Source organism: Podarcis melisellensis, assembly GCF_964234715.1.
Source record: "Podarcis melisellensis genome assembly, chromosome: 1".
NCBI classification, from domain to species: Eukaryota; Metazoa; Chordata; class Lepidosauria; order Squamata; family Lacertidae; genus Podarcis; species Podarcis melisellensis.
In genome coordinates, this window is record NC_138528.1 from 20,763,922 (window position 1) to 20,783,984 (window position 20,063).

General features: G+C 40.9%; 1 pseudogene across 1 annotated transcript; it reads right to left on the reverse strand.

Moving 5' to 3' along the window:
* Positions 1–5,299: 5,299 nt before the first annotated feature.
* Positions 5,300–10,273, reverse strand: LOC309371336 (alpha-1-antiproteinase S-like; annotated as a pseudogene). Its single transcript, XR_014173452.1, has 4 exons — positions 9,604–10,273; positions 8,924–9,194; positions 6,855–7,002; positions 5,300–5,637 (listed from the first exon to the last, which is right to left on the reverse strand). The product of XR_014173452.1 is annotated as an alpha-1-antiproteinase S-like (transcript).
* Between the last annotated feature and the right edge of the window lie 9,790 nt (positions 10,274–20,063).

The window sequence follows — 20,063 nt, forward strand, 5'->3', positions numbered from 1 at the left end:
GAACAGGCTGTTGCTTTGAATGTTGTCCGTTGTTACAATTGTGGACAAACTGGGCATCTTCAGCGGAACTGTAAGAAGCCACGTAAACAGAAAGGAGCTAACGGGAGCTCTGCAAAGCCTGAGGCGTCAGGCAAAAGTCGTACCAAGTCCCAGGTGAAACCAGCTAAGGCATTGCTGTCAACAAAAGCCACATTTTCGGTGGAAAATGCTTTTGTTTTAGACACTGGGGCGACGCAACACATGATATCGCACCGAGAACTGTTTTCTATGTTTGAGAAGCAAAGCTTCGCTGTGAAACAGGCCAACGGCCAGGAGCTGGAAGCGACCGGGTTTGGAACTGTTTACCTGAAGAGTCTGAACTTAACTATAAATAATGTGTACATGGTTCCTGATTTGAAGTTCAATCTGCTGAGTGTTTTGCAGATCACAAAGAAATAATAATAATAATAATAATTTATTATTTATACCCCGCCCATCTGGCTGGGTTTCCCCAGCCACTCTGGGCGGCTTCCATAGAAACCAGGAAACACTAAAATATCATACATTAAAAACTTCCCTGAACAGGGCTGCCTTAAGATGTCTTCTGAATGTCAAGTAGTTGTTTATCGTTTTGACATCTGATGGGAGGGCGTTCCACAGGGCGGGCGCCACTACCGAAAAGGCCCTCTGCCTGGTTCCCTGTAGCTTTGCTTCTCGCAATGAGGGAACCGCCAGAAGGCCCTCGGCACTGGACCTCAGCGTCCGGGCAGAACGATGGGGGTGGAGACACTCCTTCAGAAAGGACTGATTTTGTCCTATGATAAAGAAAGCTGCAAAATCTTCAAAGATGGAGAGCTGTATCTTTCTACCATAGAGAAAGATGGACTATATTTATTGACTTTTGATCAAAATAATTGCATTAATTGTACTGCATCTGAGTCTAACATGATTTCCCTTGCAGGTGTGACGAAGGACGTCCAGAAGGCGACAAAAGTTAACAGTGCATTTTAGCGAATGTATGCTGATGTAATTGGTCCTCTAGCACCATCTAGAGGCAATGCAAGATATTATCTTGTGTGTGTTGATTATTTCTCTCATTATGTGTGGATATACATATTGCAAAATCCAAAAGAAGCCTTAGAAAGGTTTAAAGAGTTTTGTGACAAGGTTAAAAATGTTCATGATGCTAACATTGATTGTCTTTTCAAAGATGAAAAGCCAGTTTTTCTTTTACAGGATTTTCAGGATTTCCTGGATAAGCAAGGGATAATGCACAAGGTTGTTGTTTCTGCAGGTGCATGGAACAAAAGTGTCTGTGTAAGAGTGAACAAAGAATTTCAGGATGGCATGAAGGCGCAACTGCTGAGTTCACATTTGCCACATGAGTATTGGGCTGAATCTTTATTGTGTTATTGTTACACTTGGTTGAGAAAGGTTTCAAAAGGTTTGGGAAGTTCTCCTTTTGAAAGGCTATTTCATAGAAAACCTTCTGTTGCCCATTTTAAGGTTTTTGGATCTCATGTGAAGTCTGATGCTCCAGGTGGAGTAAAGAATGCTATAGGCATTTTTGTGGGTTATGAAAAGGCTCTCTACAGTGTAATTTTGTCTGAATCTGGTCAGGTGATTCTCACAAAATTTCTAGAGAGTGCTCCTGAACAGGAGAGAGTAATTAGAATCATAGAATCATAGAGTTGGAAGAGACCACAAGGGCCATCGAGTCCAACCCCCTGCCAAGCAGGAAACACCATCAGAGCACTCCTGACATATGGTTGTCAAGCCTCTGCTTAAAGACCTCCAAAGAAGGAGACTCCACCACGCTCCTTGGCAGCAAATTCCACTGTCGAACAGCTCTTACTGTCAGGAAGTTCTTCCTAATGTTTAGGTGGAATCTTCTTTCTTGTAGTTTGGATCCATTGCTCCGTGTCCACTTCTCTAGAGCAGCAGAAAACAACCTTTCTCCCTCCTCTATGTGACATCCTTTTATATATTTGAACATGGCTATCATATCACCCCTTAACCTCCTCTTCTCCAGGCTAAACATGCCCAGCTCCCTTAGCCGTTCCTCATAAGGCATCATTTCCAGGCCTTTGACCATTTTGGTTGCCCTCCTCTGGAATCGTTCCAGTTTGTCAGTGTCCTTCTTGAACTGTGGTGCCCAGAACTGGACACAGTACTCCAGGTGAGGTCTGACCAGAGCAGAATACAGTGGCACTATTACTTCCCTTGATCTAGATGCTATATTCCTATTGATGCAGCCCAGAATTGCATTGGCTTTTTTAGCTGCCGCGTCACACTGTTGGCTCATGTCAAGTTTGTGGTCAACCAAGACTCCTAGATCCTTTTCACATGTACTCCTCTCAAGCCAGGTGTCACCCATCTTGTATTTGTGCCTCTCATTTTTTTTGCCCAAGTGCAATACTTTACATTTCTCCCTGTTAAAATTCATCTTGTTTGTTTTGGCCCAGTTCTCTAATCTGTCAAGGTCGTTTTGAAGTGTGATCCTGTCCTCTGGGGTGTTAGTCACCCCTCCCAGTTTGGTGTCATCTGCAAATTTGATCAGGATGCCCTTGAGTCCATCATCCAAGTTGTTGATAAAGATGTTGAATAAGACCGGGCCCAAGACAGAACCCCGTGGCACCCCACTAGTCACTCTTCTCCAGGATGAAGAGGAACCATTGATGAGCACCCTTTGGGTTCGGTCAGTCAGCCAGTTACAAATCCACTGAGTGGTAGCATAGTCAAGACCGCATTTTACCAGCTTCTTTACAAGAATATCATGGGGCACCTTGTCAAATGCCTTGCTGAAATCAAGGTAGGCTACATCCACTGCGTTCCCTTCATCTACCAGGCTTGTAATTCTGTCAAAAAACGAGATCAGGTTCGTCTATCATGACTTATTTTTCAGAAATCCATGCTGACTATTGGTGATCACAGCATTCCTTTCTAGGTGCTCACAGACTGTTTGCTTAATGATCTGCTCCAGAATCTTCCCTGGCATTGATGTCAGACTGACTGGGCGGTAATTATTTGGGTCCTCTCTTTTCCCCTTTTTGAAAATAGGGACAACATTTGCCCTCCTCCAGTCTGCCGGGACTTCGCCTGTTCTCCAGGAATTCTCAAAGATGACTGCCAGTGGTTCTGAGATCACATCTGCCAGTTCTTTTAATACTCTTGGATGCAGTTCATCTGGCCCTGGAGATTTGAATACATGTAAACTAGCCAAGTATTCTTGTACTATCTCCTTAGTTATTCTGGGCTGTGTTTCCACTGCTGAATCATCTGCTCCAAATTCTTCAGGTCAGGCATTGTTTTCTTTATCGGAGAAGACTGAGGCAAAGAAGGCATTGAGGAGTTCAGCCCTTTCTGTGTCCCCTGTTTGCATTTCACCATCTTCTCCTCTGAGTGACCCCACTGTTTCTTTGTTCTTCCTTTTGCTACGAACATACCCATAAAAGCCTTTTTTGTTGCTTTTAACCTCTCTAGCAAGCCTGAGTTCATTCTGTGCTTTAGCTTTTCTGACTTTGTGTCTACACGTGCTGGCTATTTGTTTGAATTCCTCTTTGGTGGTTTCCCCCCTTTTCCATTTTTTGTACACATCCTTTTTTAATCTTAACTCAGTTAAAAGTTCTTTAGATAGCCACCCTGGCTTCTTTAGGCACCTTCCATGTTTCCGTCTCATTGGTATTGCCTGAAGTTGTGCTTTTACTATCTCCCTCTTAACAAACTCCCAGCCATCATGAACTCCCTTTCCTTTTAGTATTACTGTCCATGGGATCTCACCCAGCACTTCCCTAAGTTTTATGAAGTCAGCTTTCTTAAAGTCAAGAAATTGAGTCCTAGTATGCTAGGAAATTGTTCACACATTTCCCACTGAGGACAATTCAGATGATGATGATGATTTTACTGATCACAGTGGTACTGAGAGTGACAGTGATAGCTCAAAGAGCTCAGTTGACACAGTCATTGAGAGGAAATCTCACACAATGGCTAGACCTTCACAAGTGAAGGATGAACCACTGTTTACTATTGGAACTGGTTCTCCAAAGAGTCCTGAGACTGAACCAGTGAGCAGAGAGGATCAGCACCTCATAAGCAGGTCTGAGAGAGTTACAAAGGGCGTACCACCCAAGAGGTATTCCAAAGAGTTTGCTAACTCAGCTGTTGCATGTGTTACTATTATTGACAACTCAAGACAGATTGAAGCTGTGTCTAAGTCAGAGACAAAGACACAACAGGGAGTTGCTAAGCGTAACACTACATTCCCTAGCCAAGGTAATGCAGATGCACTCATTCCTTGGAAGTCAGACAACCAGAGAGGTACACTGGTGAAACCAGCGGGTAGTTCCAAGGGTGGAACTGAAACAACAGGGGATTGTTATATGTATAACAACTGTTTGTTTTCTTCTCTGGATCAAGCTTTGTTCGCAGCACACATTGATTCATATGGGGGAGTATGTTATGATATGGATGCAATGCAGCTGCAAACTGCTAGCTTGAAAACATCACATGATGGAATGTTGGGACTGTTCCGTGGGAAACAGAAGGACAGTCAATTCACAGGACAATTCACTCAGAGTGTAATATGAGCTCTTCCTCTTGTTCTTGTACAGGAAGTACAGGCAGTCTTTGTCACTCGACTGCTGGAGCTTGCAGAGAGCAGTCATGTTTTCTGTAATGCTGCAAAGACAGAAATAAAAGCATGTAAAAACGTTTCTGTCTATCTCCTTTTCCCTGCCAGGAGAGCAGGAGGGAGGGGGTGTTCTTCCCACGCTGAGAAGAATCGCCTATCGAGACCTAGCCTGGATCTTGCTGGGGAATGCAGCCAGGGAGGTCAACAGGAGACCAAGCCGGGTCCTGGGCGTGTTGCCAGTTACTCCTGATATAGGCTTGATTTCCGACACAGCTTGCTTCCAGGCTTGCTTATAAGAGCATTTTCTTTTAATGTGAAAAGTGTCTGGTTCACAAAAAAGCATCCAATGTCAGGGGCTGGTCTGAATCATGTGCCAAAGACTGGTCTGACTCTGAAGATGGGGGAATGCAGTCGCAGACAGTTCAGCCTGTAACAGGGAAAGAAGGGGAGGATTCATCTTCCTTCAACATTCCCAGAAGTGTATTTAGAGGCCACACAGTCAGGGAAGAGATAGACAGCTTTGGGATTGAAACTAGGCATGAGAGAGCATTATAAAATACTGTTAACCTGATCTTTCAAATGGCACAGCTGTCTACATCCCCAAATTATCATGGAGTGAATGCTAGAGAGCACACTTAAAATAAACAACATAGTTTTTAAGATTGTGAAAAAAGAAAGAAAAACACTAAGTGATTTTGCAGACAACTCAATCAGTGTTTTATTTGTTCAGTTTGGGAACATGTCACAGTTATCACTCTGATACCTAAAAGCATCTTATCAATCATGCTACATATTGGATACTCCATGTTTTCTGTGCTGCAACATAAGTTGAGCAATCATGCCGCAGTAATATTTGTGACTTTTCCCAGGAAGATGACTGTATCAGTTTCCTCATCAACAACGTGCAACAGAAAGGGGTGATTGAACAGAAGTACAGAAGGAGTGGATCTAGGAACAATTTCAATGGCAGCAGTAGCTGGAGGTTCAGTGTCATTCTCGTCAACATCTAAATAAGCTTTGTGAATAGCCTGCAAAGAAATACAACAAAAATTAGTGCAAGATTGTGTCTGACTCAGGGTTTTATCATGAGAAAATCTAGGCCTTCAAAACAAACAAATCCACTGAATGTCTTAAGAAACAACATCATGTGGTCGTTTCTCACTCTGATTACCTATTGATCTGGTTCATCTAACCAGTTCTAAGCATCATATTTGTGTATCAGTCAGCCTCAAGGGACTGAAGGAATTTTCTGAAAATCTTGATGTCAATCTTCTCCATAATTATTTTTTCCTAGTTCTTGTCTCTCTCCCTTACTGTTGATGAGAAGCAAGATCCCAATGCCAGGCTGATTATGCTAAAAATACGAACACTTCTTTCATATATACATCATATATAATATTACCCTATTACTCCTATAATATTATAAACACTAGGTTTCCAAAAGTAGCCAGCACATAAACAGATAAATACAAAAGTTTATATAATTGGATAAAAGACATATTTTGTAATATACTTTAAAATTATGCTGCGTAATACACACAGCATATGGTTCATCAGCACTGTAGTATATTGTATTTTAAAATGGGATTTCAGAGTTTTTAGGGGTTTTTGAATGTTTTAAGTAGATTTTCAGTTTCATTGTTCTGTGTGGCACAATGACAATAAAGATATCGTATATATCGTAAAAAAAATTACAGTGCCTGAGCAGGTCATACTAAAGCAGGTATGTGATAAACGATACTGTCTGCACAAGGCTTGCAAATATATCAGATTTCTCCTCCTCCTCCAATGCTAACTGCAGTCTTTGCAAAGCAATTGGTACCGAATCATCTGCTCTGGAAAATTATGTGTCAGTGGTGGGGAAACTGTGGCCCTCCTGATGTTTTTGGATCCCATCAGCCCCAGATAGCATGGCCAAGGGAAGAGGGAGAGCTGGGGCTTAAGAGTCTCTCCATCAGTTCTGTTGGGAGACCAGCTCCATTGGGGCTCCCCCCTCTTCTGTCATCAAGCACCACTCATGCCATTAGGCTATAGCAGAGGGAGAGATGGGTTTTTGGTGCCTCTTAATCTTCCGAGCTGGAATAGCAAATATTTTTGGCTCCTCCTCTCCATGAGAGATGGGATTGTGGTTCAAGTACCCCAAATTATGTTCATTTGAACATAATTCAGACAAGAGGGTACCTCTGGTGAAAAATGGAGGATGCAAGAAAATATAGATCAACCTGTTGAATTTTGAGAAGCCTACCTTGGAAATCTTCACCTCAGGCATCCAAGTAATTCCAGAGAGGTCTGCTTGATCTGTGAATACCTCCGTAATATTCATTCTTCTTAAGATCCCTTTCATAGCATAGTTGCCAGAGATTGTAAACCTTGGAAGGAATAGATCTATTCTCCTGTTGAAAGAGGAACCAGAGGGGGGGGCCACCAGGTGGCATGTTGGAAGATGGCTGACAATAACATCTCTCTGACTCATACGTCAGATTTCAGGGGCTGCTATGGGAAGTAGGCAGCCTTCCCTTCCCCCCAGGAGGTGGGTGGACACCTCTCTTGCCAGCGGTGTTCATAATGCACCCCCTGATCCGAGAGATGGGGGTGCTGAACACTTGGCATGAGCCCTCGGTGAAGTCAGCTCTTCCTGACGCCGATTCCAATCAGTGCATGCTGGTTGCTTCAGCTCTGAATTATAATTGGAAACATACGATTGGAAATAAAGCTGAAGCACATATATCAAGTAAAGCTCGACGATAAAGCTACTGAGTAATGGATCTCTGTGACCGGGAGCGACGGATGGATAAGTAAATATTTCGATGTGTCACCACCGGGAGACTGTGTGTTTGGAATGAAGGGGGGGTGGAGGAAAAACCCTTTCTTTCCTTTATATGATGTGATAAAAATAACCCTCCACCCCAGAAAGAAACAAGATCATTGCGTTTCTTAAGAATCATAAGCAGGATTTTAAGAACTGTGTGGGGATGGATTACAACAGGAGATTGGTGAACGGTGATGGAATGGTTTTAGGGGTTGCTCGTGCGTAAGTTGCCACCGCTCCTGGCTAGTTTACCTTGTTAAACCCTTTCTGTCTGGACAGCCCTTCACTTCGTGGCTGTTTCAGTCGCTGGGAGAATCCGTCAGTGGGCGTTTCTTGAACCTCTTCCAGCAGAGAAGTTCTTTGACGCCAAGTCTCCGCCTACTCTCCCTGCGCGGAAGTCTTCTGCGCAGGGTGGGTGTGGTCAGCGGAGGACCTGTGCTCTCCCCGCTTGTCTCCGGCGAGGAGTCCTGGAGCCCCCTCGCTGATTCCCCCATCTGCCCCCCTTTACCCCTGGTGTTACGTTGATTTCCTTCCCCAGCCGATGAGCTACCTCTCTCCCTGCTGGGCCCCTCTCTAGCATCACTTGGGAGCCTTGCCTCCGCCTCTAGCTCTGATGGCAGTTCCCTGACAGGTGAGAAAGTGGAAAATTTTTATGATGCAGTTAAAAAATGGAGTCTCGCCAAGACAGGCTTGCCGGAGAAAGAAGGACGGGGGAGGAGAATCAGGAATGTTGGAAAGAGAAGGAGTGTCGGAATGGAAAGTTTGACCTGACAGAGCCCCCTGATCTATTTGATTTATTTGGCTAGCCTGGAAAAATAAAGGACAGACCAAAGATTAACTTTGTTTATGGATGCGTTGAACAGAGGCTGTCCTGGACTGATATAGCTTTTGAAGAGAACAAAACCCACACAGAGACATCAGCTTTCAGTCTGCTTGTGAGAATCATCAGAGATCGCAAAGAAAGGAATTTATGACTACAACAAGATGAGAAAGAAAGTAATAAAGGACTATCCGGATTGAACTGTATAGAACTGATTAATTAATGCAGTAAAATGAGTGATGCCTGGACTTATCCAGAATTTTGGACTCGTGTGGAGCTGGATATATGGGTACCTTCAAAAAATTTAAAATTTGGCTTTATAATTCGGAACTAATGTGATTTGAACAATGTGATGTGATTGGCCTGTTAATAAAAGTTATTTAAAAAAAGAAAAGAAAGAGAAACCAGAGGCTAGTGAGGTATTGCTTTGGAAAAAAATGTGCCAGGAGGATTTTGGGTGTCATATGGCAGGACAGAATTCTAATCAAAGATGTGCTCTCCCAAGCCCACATTCCTAACATGTTTGCACTCCTGTTTCAGCAATGTCTGTGCTCAATTGATCCTGTTCTGGAATTACAAGGGACTTGGTGATTACACAGCCTATCACTACCCCTCAAATTCACAACAATATATTTACACCTACAAATACGCACTACACTCTTTCCACTATAGCATGCGCACTTACTGTGATTTTGTTGAATTCATCCATTTTAACAAAACGTCTTTGCTAAGAGCATTTTCCAACTGCTTCATTTTTCCTTGGTCAGGAAGAATAAATAATGCTGAAACGTTGCTCTTGTAAGGGAGTTTCACAACCTTGCAGGACAGGATCTTATCATGGTAAGTCTCAAACCAGCTGACTTTGTTCATCATAGGGACTTTCACCGTTGTTTCCTCATCCACATAGAAGTCTCCTTCTTTTGTATGCAGAGAATTGAAAGGTTTTTCCCAATTGGCTTGTGGAAAGAACAATAACAGCATACATGTCATTTAATTCTTCAATATATTAATTGTCATACTCAGAGCTTTTAATAAAAGCTCCTGTTTTAGTGGCATCTTACTGTGCTAAGATACCTGCCTTTGCAGCTCTGTTCTTAATCTAGTTCCCAATTACTTAATCTCATTTCCAGGAAAAGGTACTCACAATATATTTGATTTGTTTTGATAATGGTGGAGGTCAATTTTCTGATTGATTAAAGGAATTTCTTTGTGATGAGAAGTCTGAGAAGATTCTTCTCACACAATGGACAGATGATGAATCCATACTAAAGCACCAAAAAATCCGAACCACAGCTTAAAGTTTAAACCTTAAACTGAGAACATCCAAGCAGCAAAACCTGTATAAAACAAGTCCATCTGACTTACCTCTCATGTAAATATAGTTCACAATAATCATTAGGGCCGCTCGGTTAAGACATTTGACAGCATCAACTATTTTCCCATTTGTTTTTCCCCTATACTGTATAGCTATTGATTTGACTTTCAGCTACTGCAGGATTCTTGAAGTTAGTCGGAAGAACATCCGTCTCATAAAATTGTTTGGCATCATCCAGGAACTTCTTCAGGGGTTTCACTTGGTCATCTGTGAATAGGGCGTTCCCAATGCTCAGGTGGAGTTCAGCATTGGGGCGGTTCAGTATATGTATGAGATGATGGAAACCCTCATTTATTTCCTGTTCAGTGATATCTGCCCGGTTAAAGCCAAGTCCTGACAAAAGCTGACTCAACGTGGTTGTTCTAGCTCCCAGTGACACCATGGCCAAGGCAGTGGAAATGCTCAGAGGGGAAAAGAAAATGTTCTTCTCAGTGCTCTCCGAAGCAAAGTGGTGGTAGAATCGAAAGGCGAAGTCAGCATTTCCTCTGGCTATCTTCAAAGAAGGCAGATCTCTTCCACCTTCAGCAGGAGCAGAACTGCCATGGTCATGTTCCTCTTTTTGGTCAGGGGTATAGTAACACTGGGCAAAACCACAGAGACCAGCAAGAAGCAAACACAGGTAGAGGCGAGACATTGTGTTCCTTTGGAAGTCGTCTGTGAAGACAAATCACATTCAAAATTCATCATTGGGGTTGTCGTTGTGGGAGCGGGACCTAGCTACCACCTCCCCAAAGGCCTTCTCCACCACTGTCTTGGCTTCTCGTACACTTTCTAATTCTGCCACATTGGCCTCAAAGGAATGAACTTGATCCCAGGGGACCAGGAACTCATTGCACCTCTGACATGCCCATGACTTCTGCCCCATGGGGAGATAATCATACATATGGCCGAGGGTGCAAAACACTGGAAATCCCTCCATATCCCTACTGACTTTCTATATGCATGGTTGGTTATGTTGTTGTTATCGTTGTTTTTCTGCTGCTCCAAAGCCAATGGATTCAAATGACACAAAAAGGAGTTTCTGACTAAACGTGAGGAATAACTTTCTGACGTAAGAGCTGTCCAACAGTGGAATGGACTCCCTCAGAATTTTTAACACAACTGCAATGAGTGAGCTCCAATCGCAGTAAGCAAGTCGGTGCATACACTCGTATTGTGAGGGGCAACATTTGGCTAAACGACCCCTGAAAAGGTTTGGAAGGAAGCTCAAGCCAAAGGAACTTCAGCAGTGTCTTTTTGGAGTCCCAGCACCCCTCACCGAAGGAAAAATGGCAGAGGTGGGGGGGAATCCAGGCACAGAGAAGAAGTTCAAACAGCAGCAACAAAACCTAAAAGGAAATAAGACTGCATCATTGTATTCACATCGATTTGTATGAAAGATAAGATCCTCCAAACAAAGAGTAAGAACAAGTTATCCATAGATGGACAAGTAATAATAATTTTACGAGAAGTCCTACCCAGGTTGATAAAAAAAGAGACAGCAATTCCAATTTCTAACAAAAGCATTAAAGGCCAAATCAATATCCTTCAGATGGGAATACCCAGGGGGGATTTCCTTCAATTTCAAAGGAAAAAGAAGACGATTTGAGACATTTCAGGAAGCAGATATATTTTGGAGGAAGTACCGAGGAGAATTAGGAGGAGGGAAAAGCAAAGTAAGAAGTGAGGAAGGAAAAAAGGGAGAGCTTTCGGATGAGGCGGAAGAAGAAGAAAGAGCTCAGCAAAGGGTGGAAGGGTAAAGAACTACGCCAGTGGTAAATAATCAGACCAATAACTATTACAAAACTCTTCTCCTTTACCACCGCACATAATTTAAACTCTTTCTACTAACTTTACAATTTTTTAACTAATAAAGAATGAAATTTAAATTGTTATCTTGGAACTTAAATGGTTTAAACAATAGGAGGAAAAGGCAGAAAATAGAACGTACCTTAGAGAGGCAGAAGTAGGACCTTGCTTGTTTACAAGAAACCCACGTCAATACTAAGCATAAAATATTGGTAAAACCAAAGTTAGGGAAATAATTCATTGCATCTGATGTAAGAAAATAGAGGGGGGTTGTAATGTATGTTAAAAGCAAATACGAACCAGTATTGTTATATGAAGATAAAGAGGGAAGGCTTGTAATAGTCAAAATATCACTAGAGTAGGAACCAATTGTGGTAGCGGGAAACTATGGATCAAATGAAAGAAAATCAGAATTCTATGTTAAAGTAAGATCATTGTTAATGGAATATATAGATATGAGAATTATTGTGTTAGGGGATTTAAATGGAGTAATGGAACCAGAATTGGACAGATCGCAGAAGAGAGGGGAAAATGAAGGGAAGCTGCCAAAATGTTTTGTGGAAATGGTAAGGATTTTTGATTTAGTGGATATATGGAGATATAAATATTCTGTTGAAAAGGAGTTCACATATTTCTCAGCAGCAAAATAAGTGTATAGTCGAAATGACAGTATATGGATTACTAAGGATATGACAATTAAAGCAGAGAGTGCCGAAATATTACCAAAAACACTTACAAATCACAATCCAGTATCATTAACTCTTAAAGGAAAAGAGGGGGGAGAATGAAACAATTGGAAACAATTGGAGGAAACAATTGGAGGAAACAATTGGAAACAATTGGAGGAAAGGGACAGATGTAAAAACAGTGTGGGATGCTGGGAAGGCAGTTGTTAGGGGATATTTCATACAACAAAACTCAATAGCATATAAGAATAAAGAAAAAAAGAAAAGGGACCTTTTAGAAGAAGTTAAAAGGAAGGAAAAATTGGCCTATGCTGTAGGAGTGCGAATATCCAGAGATGTAGTGATCAGGTGGGATTGCTATGAGGAATTATAACAGATATAGAGTAAGCCATCTGTGTCAGCAAGGAAAGCATTGTGTTGACTGGGTTTAAACTATTTTTGATATGATTCGTGATCAATCTACACCCCTGCATCCCTGTTTCATTCCTCTCTTCCTCACATGTCACGTACACAGCAGTTGCTTAGACAGGCAGGTGTCCTGGGTCCTCAAAGATAGTGGGCAAGTTTCTTTATGTAAGATGTTAATCTTAGGGCCAGGAAGCAGATATCACATTAAGGGGATAATGGTCACTGTCCTCCTGGCCATCCTTCTTATCATATGTATTGCTTGTTTATTACCTCCTGGGTTGCCAGATGCTCTTCTTTGTAGTTCTGTTCTTTGTTTACCCCAGAAATATTTGTGCTTAATTAGTTTTAGTAGTTTAATTTCTCCCCACGTGGGTTTGTGGAAATGCTCAGAAGAAATCTGATTGGTTCTTACGAACACTCTGTAAAAAGCTCTTTTGTGAATAAAACTACCTAGGCTGGGGGCTGCAGAGATCTGACACGGACAAGCACAGAGAGACACGATTATTATTATTTTTTTTTTAATAAATATTTATTCAGATTTTTAAAGAAAAAAAAAGTACATTAATAATAAACAGTATTGTTTTGCTTTAACAAAGTTTCATGTCATCTTTGAACTTCCTCCCGCCTCCCGCTCCCATTTACATCATTAATAAATTTTTGTCAAGCAAATTATCATCTTATTTCCAACTTGTGTACCAATAAAATACATTAAAATAATTCTCCTTCAACTTTGTTTCTCTTAATCTCTCTTATCATCATTTCCTGATCTATTTTAGTGATGGCCAATTATTTATAACCAAGCATCTTTTTTAACATTCCATTAAATCACAATATTTTTGTAGATAAGTCTTAAATTTCTTCCAATCTTCTTCAATCCTTTCTTCTCCCAGGTCTCGGATTCTGCCAGTCATCTCCGCCAGTTGCATATAGTCCATCAGTTGCATCTGCCATTCTTCCAGTGTGGGTAGATCTTGAGTTTTCCAATTCTTGGCAAGTAGTATCCTTGCTGCTGTTGTCGCATACATGAAAAATGTTCTATCTTTCTTTAACACCTTCTGGTCGACAATGCCCAGGAGGAAGGCCTCTGGTTTCTTAGTGAAGGTATACTTAAATACCTTTTTCAACTCATTATATATCATTTCCCAGAAGGCCTTCACCCTAGGGCAGGTCCACCAGAGGTGGTAAAATGTTCCTTCATTTTCCTTACATTTCCAGCATTTGTTATCTGACGAATGGTATATTTTGGCAAGTTTAACTGGGGTCATGTACCATCTGTATATCATTTTCATTACATTTTCTTTCAAAGCATTACATGCAGTAAAATTCAACCCAGTGGTCCACAACCTTTCCCAGTCCTCAAACATAATGTTATGCCCAATGTCCTGTGCCCATTTTATCATAGCCGACTTAACCATTTCGTCTTGTGTATTCCATTTCAACAGCAAGTTATACATTCTTGAAAGTACCTTAGTCTTAGGTTCTAACAGTTCTGTTTCCAACTTCGATTTCTCCACCTGGAATCCTAACTTTTTGTCACTTTTAAAGATTTCCTTGATCTGAGCGTAATGTAACCAGTCTCGCACTTTATCCTTCATTTTCTCCATACTCTGCAATTTCCAATTGTCTCCGTCTTTTTCTAGCAGTTCCCAATATTTTGGCCAGTAGGCTTCCATATTGGTTCCTTTTCAGGCCTTAGCTTCCAAAGGTGAAAGCCACCTTGGTGTTTTATTTTCCAGTAAGTCTTTATATTTTGTCCAGACATTAAACACTGCTTTTCTGACAATATGGTTCTTAAAGGCCTTATTGATCTTAACTTTATCATACCACAAATATGCATGCCAACCAAACGCATTGTTATAACCTTCCAGATCTAAGACATCAGTGTCCTCAAGAAGTAGCCAATCTTTTAGCCAGCAGAAAGCTGCGGCTTCATAGTACAACCTTAAGTCTGGCAGGGCAAAGCCCCCTCTTTCCTTTGCATCTGTTAATATCTTAAACTTGATTCTGGGCTTTTTGCCCTGCCAGACAAATTTGGAAATATCTCTCTGCCACCTCCGGAAACACTCTGTTTTGTCCACAATTTGCAATGTTTGAAACAAAAACAACATCTTTGGCAGCACATTCATCTTAATTGCAGCAATTCGGCCTAACAAAGAAAGCTTCAGCTTTGCCCAGCTTTCCAAGTCTCTCTTAATTTCAGACCAGCATTTTTCATAATTATCTTTAAATAGACTCAGATTTTTGGCTGTTATATTAACCCCTAGGTATTTTACCCTTTTCACCAGTGATAATTCTGTTTCTCTCTGAAACCGTTCTGACTCTATTTCTGTCATATTTTTCCCTAGCACCTTCGTTTTTTGTTTATTTAGCTTAAATCCTGCAACCTGACCAAAGTCGTGTATCAGTTGTAAAACTCTTTTCGTACTAGATTCTGGCTCCTGCAATGTCAAAACTAGGTCATCTGCGAAAGCTTTCAGTTTATATTGTTTCGCTCCGACCTGAATCCCCTTCACCAACCGGTCACCTCTAATCATATTCAAGAGCACCTCCAGAACTGAGATAAATAACAGAGGGGAAATCGGGCAGCCTTGTCGTGTTCCTTTTTCAATTTTCAATTTTTCCGTTACCACATTGTTAACTATCAATTTAGCTTTTTGTTCTGAATATATCGCATCAATCCCATTTTCAAAACCCCGCCCCACTCCCATTTCTTTTAAGTTTCCCTTCATAAATTTCCAAGAGATGTTATCAAAGGCCTTCTCCGCGTCTATAAATATCAGCACTGCTTTAGTGTTTATGTCTGTTTGCAAAAGTTCCAAAATGTCAATAATGTTCCTTGTGTTTGCAAACATATGTCTACCTGGGAGAAAGCCAGCCTGGTCCTTGTGAATTACTTCATTCAGAACTTTTTTAAGTCTTCCTGCCAAAACATCAGCAAATATTTTATAATCCACATTTAAAAGGGAGATGGGGCGATAGTTCTTAAGTTGTGTCTTTTCAGTTTCTGATTTTGGTATCAACGTGATAAAAGCTTCCTTCCACGATTCCGGCGCCTTCTTTCCCTCCAAAATTTCATTGCTGACCTCCATTAAGGGTTGAATCAAATAGTCACTCATTGTCTTATAATACTTGGAGGTAAGACCATCTGGTCCTGGAGATTTGCCCAGCTTCATATTCTGAATGGCATGTTCAATTTCTTGTCGTGTTATTTGACTGTTCAGGAATAGTCTATTTTCTTGTGTGAGTTTTTTAAGACTATTTTTTTCCAAAAATTGTTCAATCTCAGCCTCATTTTGCGGCCCTTGAGTGTATAATTTCTTGAAATATTTCTGAAAGGATTTCCTGATTTCCACAGGGTTCTGAATGTTTTTTCCTTCAATTTCTAAATTTGTAACTGTGTTCAGCTTTTGTCTCTTCTTCAACTGCCAGGCCAGCAGTTTCCCACATTTATTAGCCGATTCAAACGTTTTTTGTTTCATTGACTTAATCTTCCATTCTATTTCCTGATTAATCAGTCTAGAATATTGTGCCAGGTGGAGTTTAATTTCTCTCAGAGTCGGCTGCGACTTCGGGTTTCCTCTTAGCTTCTTTTCTAACTCTTTTATTTTTTCCAAGATCTTATCTTTCTTTTCATTTTGTTTCCTTTTCTTAATAGCATTCTGTTGTATTAAGAACCCTCTCATCACGGCTTTACTCGCGTCCCAAATTGTTCTTTTTTCCACCGTTGTGTTCAAATTTATTTCGAAATAGTCCTTCAAAACTTTTTGGGCCTTCTTAATAATCTCCTGATCTCTAAATAGATTGTCATTCATCTTCCATCGAAAGGAGCCGGTTGGTAATAGTGTCAGGTCCATTCTCAAAGCGTTATGGTCGGAGCAGGTCTTTGGGCAGATTTCCACTTTTCTGACCTTAGGTGCCAGACATCTAGTAATCCATATTTGGTCAATTCTTGTCCAGGTCAGATGGGCTTCAGAGAAGAATGTTCCTTCCTTTTCCAAGGGGTTCCTCGTTCTCCAGATGTCAATCCAGTCCATGTTGTCTGTCATTTCAAAAAAGGTCTTTGGTAGTCTGCCATCTTTGGTAACTTTTTGACTTTGCGACTTATCCATGTTGGTTGATACAATTCCGTTCATATCTCCCATCATAATGATGTTGTCAAAGTCCAGATATTCCAGCATGCTCTCATGCAACTTCTTGTAAAATTCCGATTTCCCTTCATTTGGTGCATAAATCCCTAATAACAAAATTTTTTCTCCTTGGTGCTGTATTTCAACTGCCAAAATTCTGCCTTGTTCATCTTTAAATAATAATTTGGGTGAAAGGCTCTCCTTTGCATATATCACTACCCCTCTCTTCTTTACTCTATCCGAAGATATAAATTCTTGGCCGAGTCTTTTATTTACAAGTATTTTTCTGTGGAGCCTAGTCACATGTGTTTCTTGCAAGCAAATAATGTCCAATTGTTCCTTTTTTAATATGTGGAAAATTTTCTTCCTTTTCTCGGGAATGTTGCAGCCATTTATGTTCCAGCTCAGAAGTTGCAGAGACATCCTGTATAAATCTGGTTATTTTTCAGGGGGTGGTACTTTGTCAACCAAGGGTGCCGGTTCCTTTGGTGCTCCAGGCTCCGGCAATGATCCAAGTCCTTTGTGAAGGTCTTCTCCGTATTGGTTCAGAAATTTATCTCTGTCTTCCGATGTTCTGATTTTGATCTTCCTTCCTCTAAAAGTAAATGATAGTCCTTGAGGGAAGTCCCACCTAAAGATGATTGAGTTGCTCCTCAGTAGTTTTGCTAGTTCCGAGTATTCAGATCTCAAGTCCAACAGCTGTCTAGGAATATCCTTATAAATTTCAATTCTTTTACCCAGAATGTCCAATGGGTTTTTGTAATGTAGGCCCAGAATCTTGTCCCTTTCCTCCTTTGATCTCAGTGTTATCAAGCAGTCTCTGGGTTTGTCTTTTCTTATCAATCTTCCCAGCCTGAAAGCTGATATAATTTTAAAATCTTTTTCCTCAAGTTTCCACTGCACAGAAATTATTTTGGTCAGGAACTCAGCCAGTTTGTCTTCCTCTACTTCAGATACAGATCTTATCCTTAAATTAGTCTCCCTATTCTTCAATTCAATCATCGAAAGATAGGTCTGATGTTCACCCACTTGTTTGTTGAGTGGTCTTACTTCTTTTTCCAACTGTCCAAGTCTTTGGCTCGTGTCTTCAACCAATTTCCTGTTTTCCCCTGAAGCCTCCTCCAATTTTGCAATCAATTGAGTGTTCTGTGCCACCTGCCCAGTTATTCTATTTAGGCATTCTGTGTTCTGGTCTATTTTCGCAGTTTGCTCGTCGGCCTTCTTGTCCAAAGATTCCACTCTCTTGTCCAAAGATTCCAATTTTTCATAGATTTTTTCTAAAATAGAAGAAGCTGATCCTGAGGCCATATCCTCCAGTTGTAAATCCTCTGTCTCTCCTCCCCCTGCCTGTGGCAAGGAGGCAGCTTCTTCTTCAGAGAGTAAAATAGGCACAGACGATCTACGTTGCTGTAAAGTTGAGGCTAAAGTTGTTTGTCTCGTTCTTGGTCTTTGTTCTTTTTCCTTAGTCTCCTTAATCTCCTTTTTCTTTGCGCCACTCATTCCAAACTTATCTAATAGTCAAGGTCAAACTGACTGTTCCCATGAGAAAGAGACAAGCCAGGTGCAGCACTCAGCCAGCAGGCCAAGAAATAGAAAGTAAAATAAAGTCACTGCCGTTCAGTCCAAAAACCTCTAGGGGGAGCCTAAAATGTCTTCTCAGAAGGATTACTCAAAAATAAAAGTTAAAGTCCAAAAACCTTCCAATTAAGTTTTTAGCAGAGTTGGTAATATATAATCACAATGTCTCAAAACAGTGCTTGCTGGTACTTCAATTGATGTTAAAAAGTAGCAAAGTTCATACCTCTCAGATTTTCCCAGTTATTGTATCAAACTGCTTGGGTCTGCAAACTGATTGTTACTGTTATCAGGCAGTTCCAGACCTGGTTTCTCTCTTTAAAATTATAACTTTAGCAGAAAGAGATTTCAAAGTCCATGCTAGCATGTGAGTCCAATGCTTAAGCTCCTTTTCTGTCTTTAAATACAGCTCAATGAATGCCCAGATCCAATCATAGAAAACAAGGTTACTCACAGCCTTCACTCCTCCAGCTCTTTGCGTTCAAGTTCAATGGCGGCGGAAGACGGACTTCCTTTTTCTTTTTCGTCCTCCGCTTTCAGCCAAATACAACTACTTTGGTCTCGAATTGGTCTCCAATCGATTAAAAGTCTCTTTTACTCACGGGTTGCTTAGTTTAAGAGCCAAATCCAGGAAGAAAGGTCGGCGCTCACCGGCAACGGCTTCGCGGCTTCTCTCCGCCGATCGCGGAACGACCCTCAGCACCGCTGCCTCCTTGACGGTCCGGAGCCCCTTACGGGGTTCCTTCCACGTTTCGGGGACAGCTTCTGGTGCCCGCCGGGTCCCGAGGCTGCAGGCTTCTGCCGCCTGCAGTTTTCCGGTGTGGGTCTCCGCTTCGCCGTAGCGGACGACCCGATCTCGAGCGGAGTTCCCTTCCCGGTTAGGAAAGGGCAGCCATTACCCTTCGCGCCGCCACCGGAAGTCCCAGAGAGACACGATTATAAGCACCCTTCCCAGAGTCTTGCTGGTTCAAGCCTCTGTGGGTATTCTTATTAATCAGAGTTCAATCCTTCCTTTACTTTGCAAACGCAACACTATGCAAGCAAAAATAAAGAGAGATTAAATCAAGAAATTAAATTACTGAGAGTAGAATACAATAAAATTATAGAACAGGAGGTAGAACAACAAATCAAAATTTGGGAATATAAAAATTTTGAATGGGCAAATAAACCAGGCAAGATCCTTGCCTGGCAATTAAAGAAACAAAGAAATGAAAAATTAAAGATAAGATAAAAGTAGAAAAGAGGACAATAAGGGATATTACAGAAATTAAAAAAGAATTAGAAAAATATTATAAAAAATTATATCAGAAAGATGAAGTGTCAATAGAAGAAATAGAGGAATATATAAAGAAAAATAAATTAATAGAGAAAGCAGAAAATGACCATAAATTATTAAATTAACCAATATCAACTGTAGAAATTAAGGAATCAATTCAAAAATTAAAAATAGGTAAATCCCCAGGTCCAAATGGCATACCAGGAGAATACTATAAAGATATGTTAAACGAATTAATCGACCCACTAAAAGAAGTAATAGAGGAAGCGATAGAGAAGGGGGATATTCCAAACTCTTGGACCCAAGCGTATATAACGCTCCTGCCAAAACAAGGTACGGACTTGGAATCTGTCTCAAATTATAGACCCATTTCGTTGTTAAATTCGGATTATAAAATTTATGCAGGACTATTGGCTAAAAGGTTGAAAAAAAGAATAGCAAAAATAGTACATAAAAATCAGGCCGGATTTGTGGAAGGAAGACAAATAAAGAATAATATTAGAAATATAATAGACATAATGGGATATCTACAAGTAAGAAGAGATAAACAAGCAGCCCTAATTTCAATTAATGCGGAGAAGGCTTTCGAT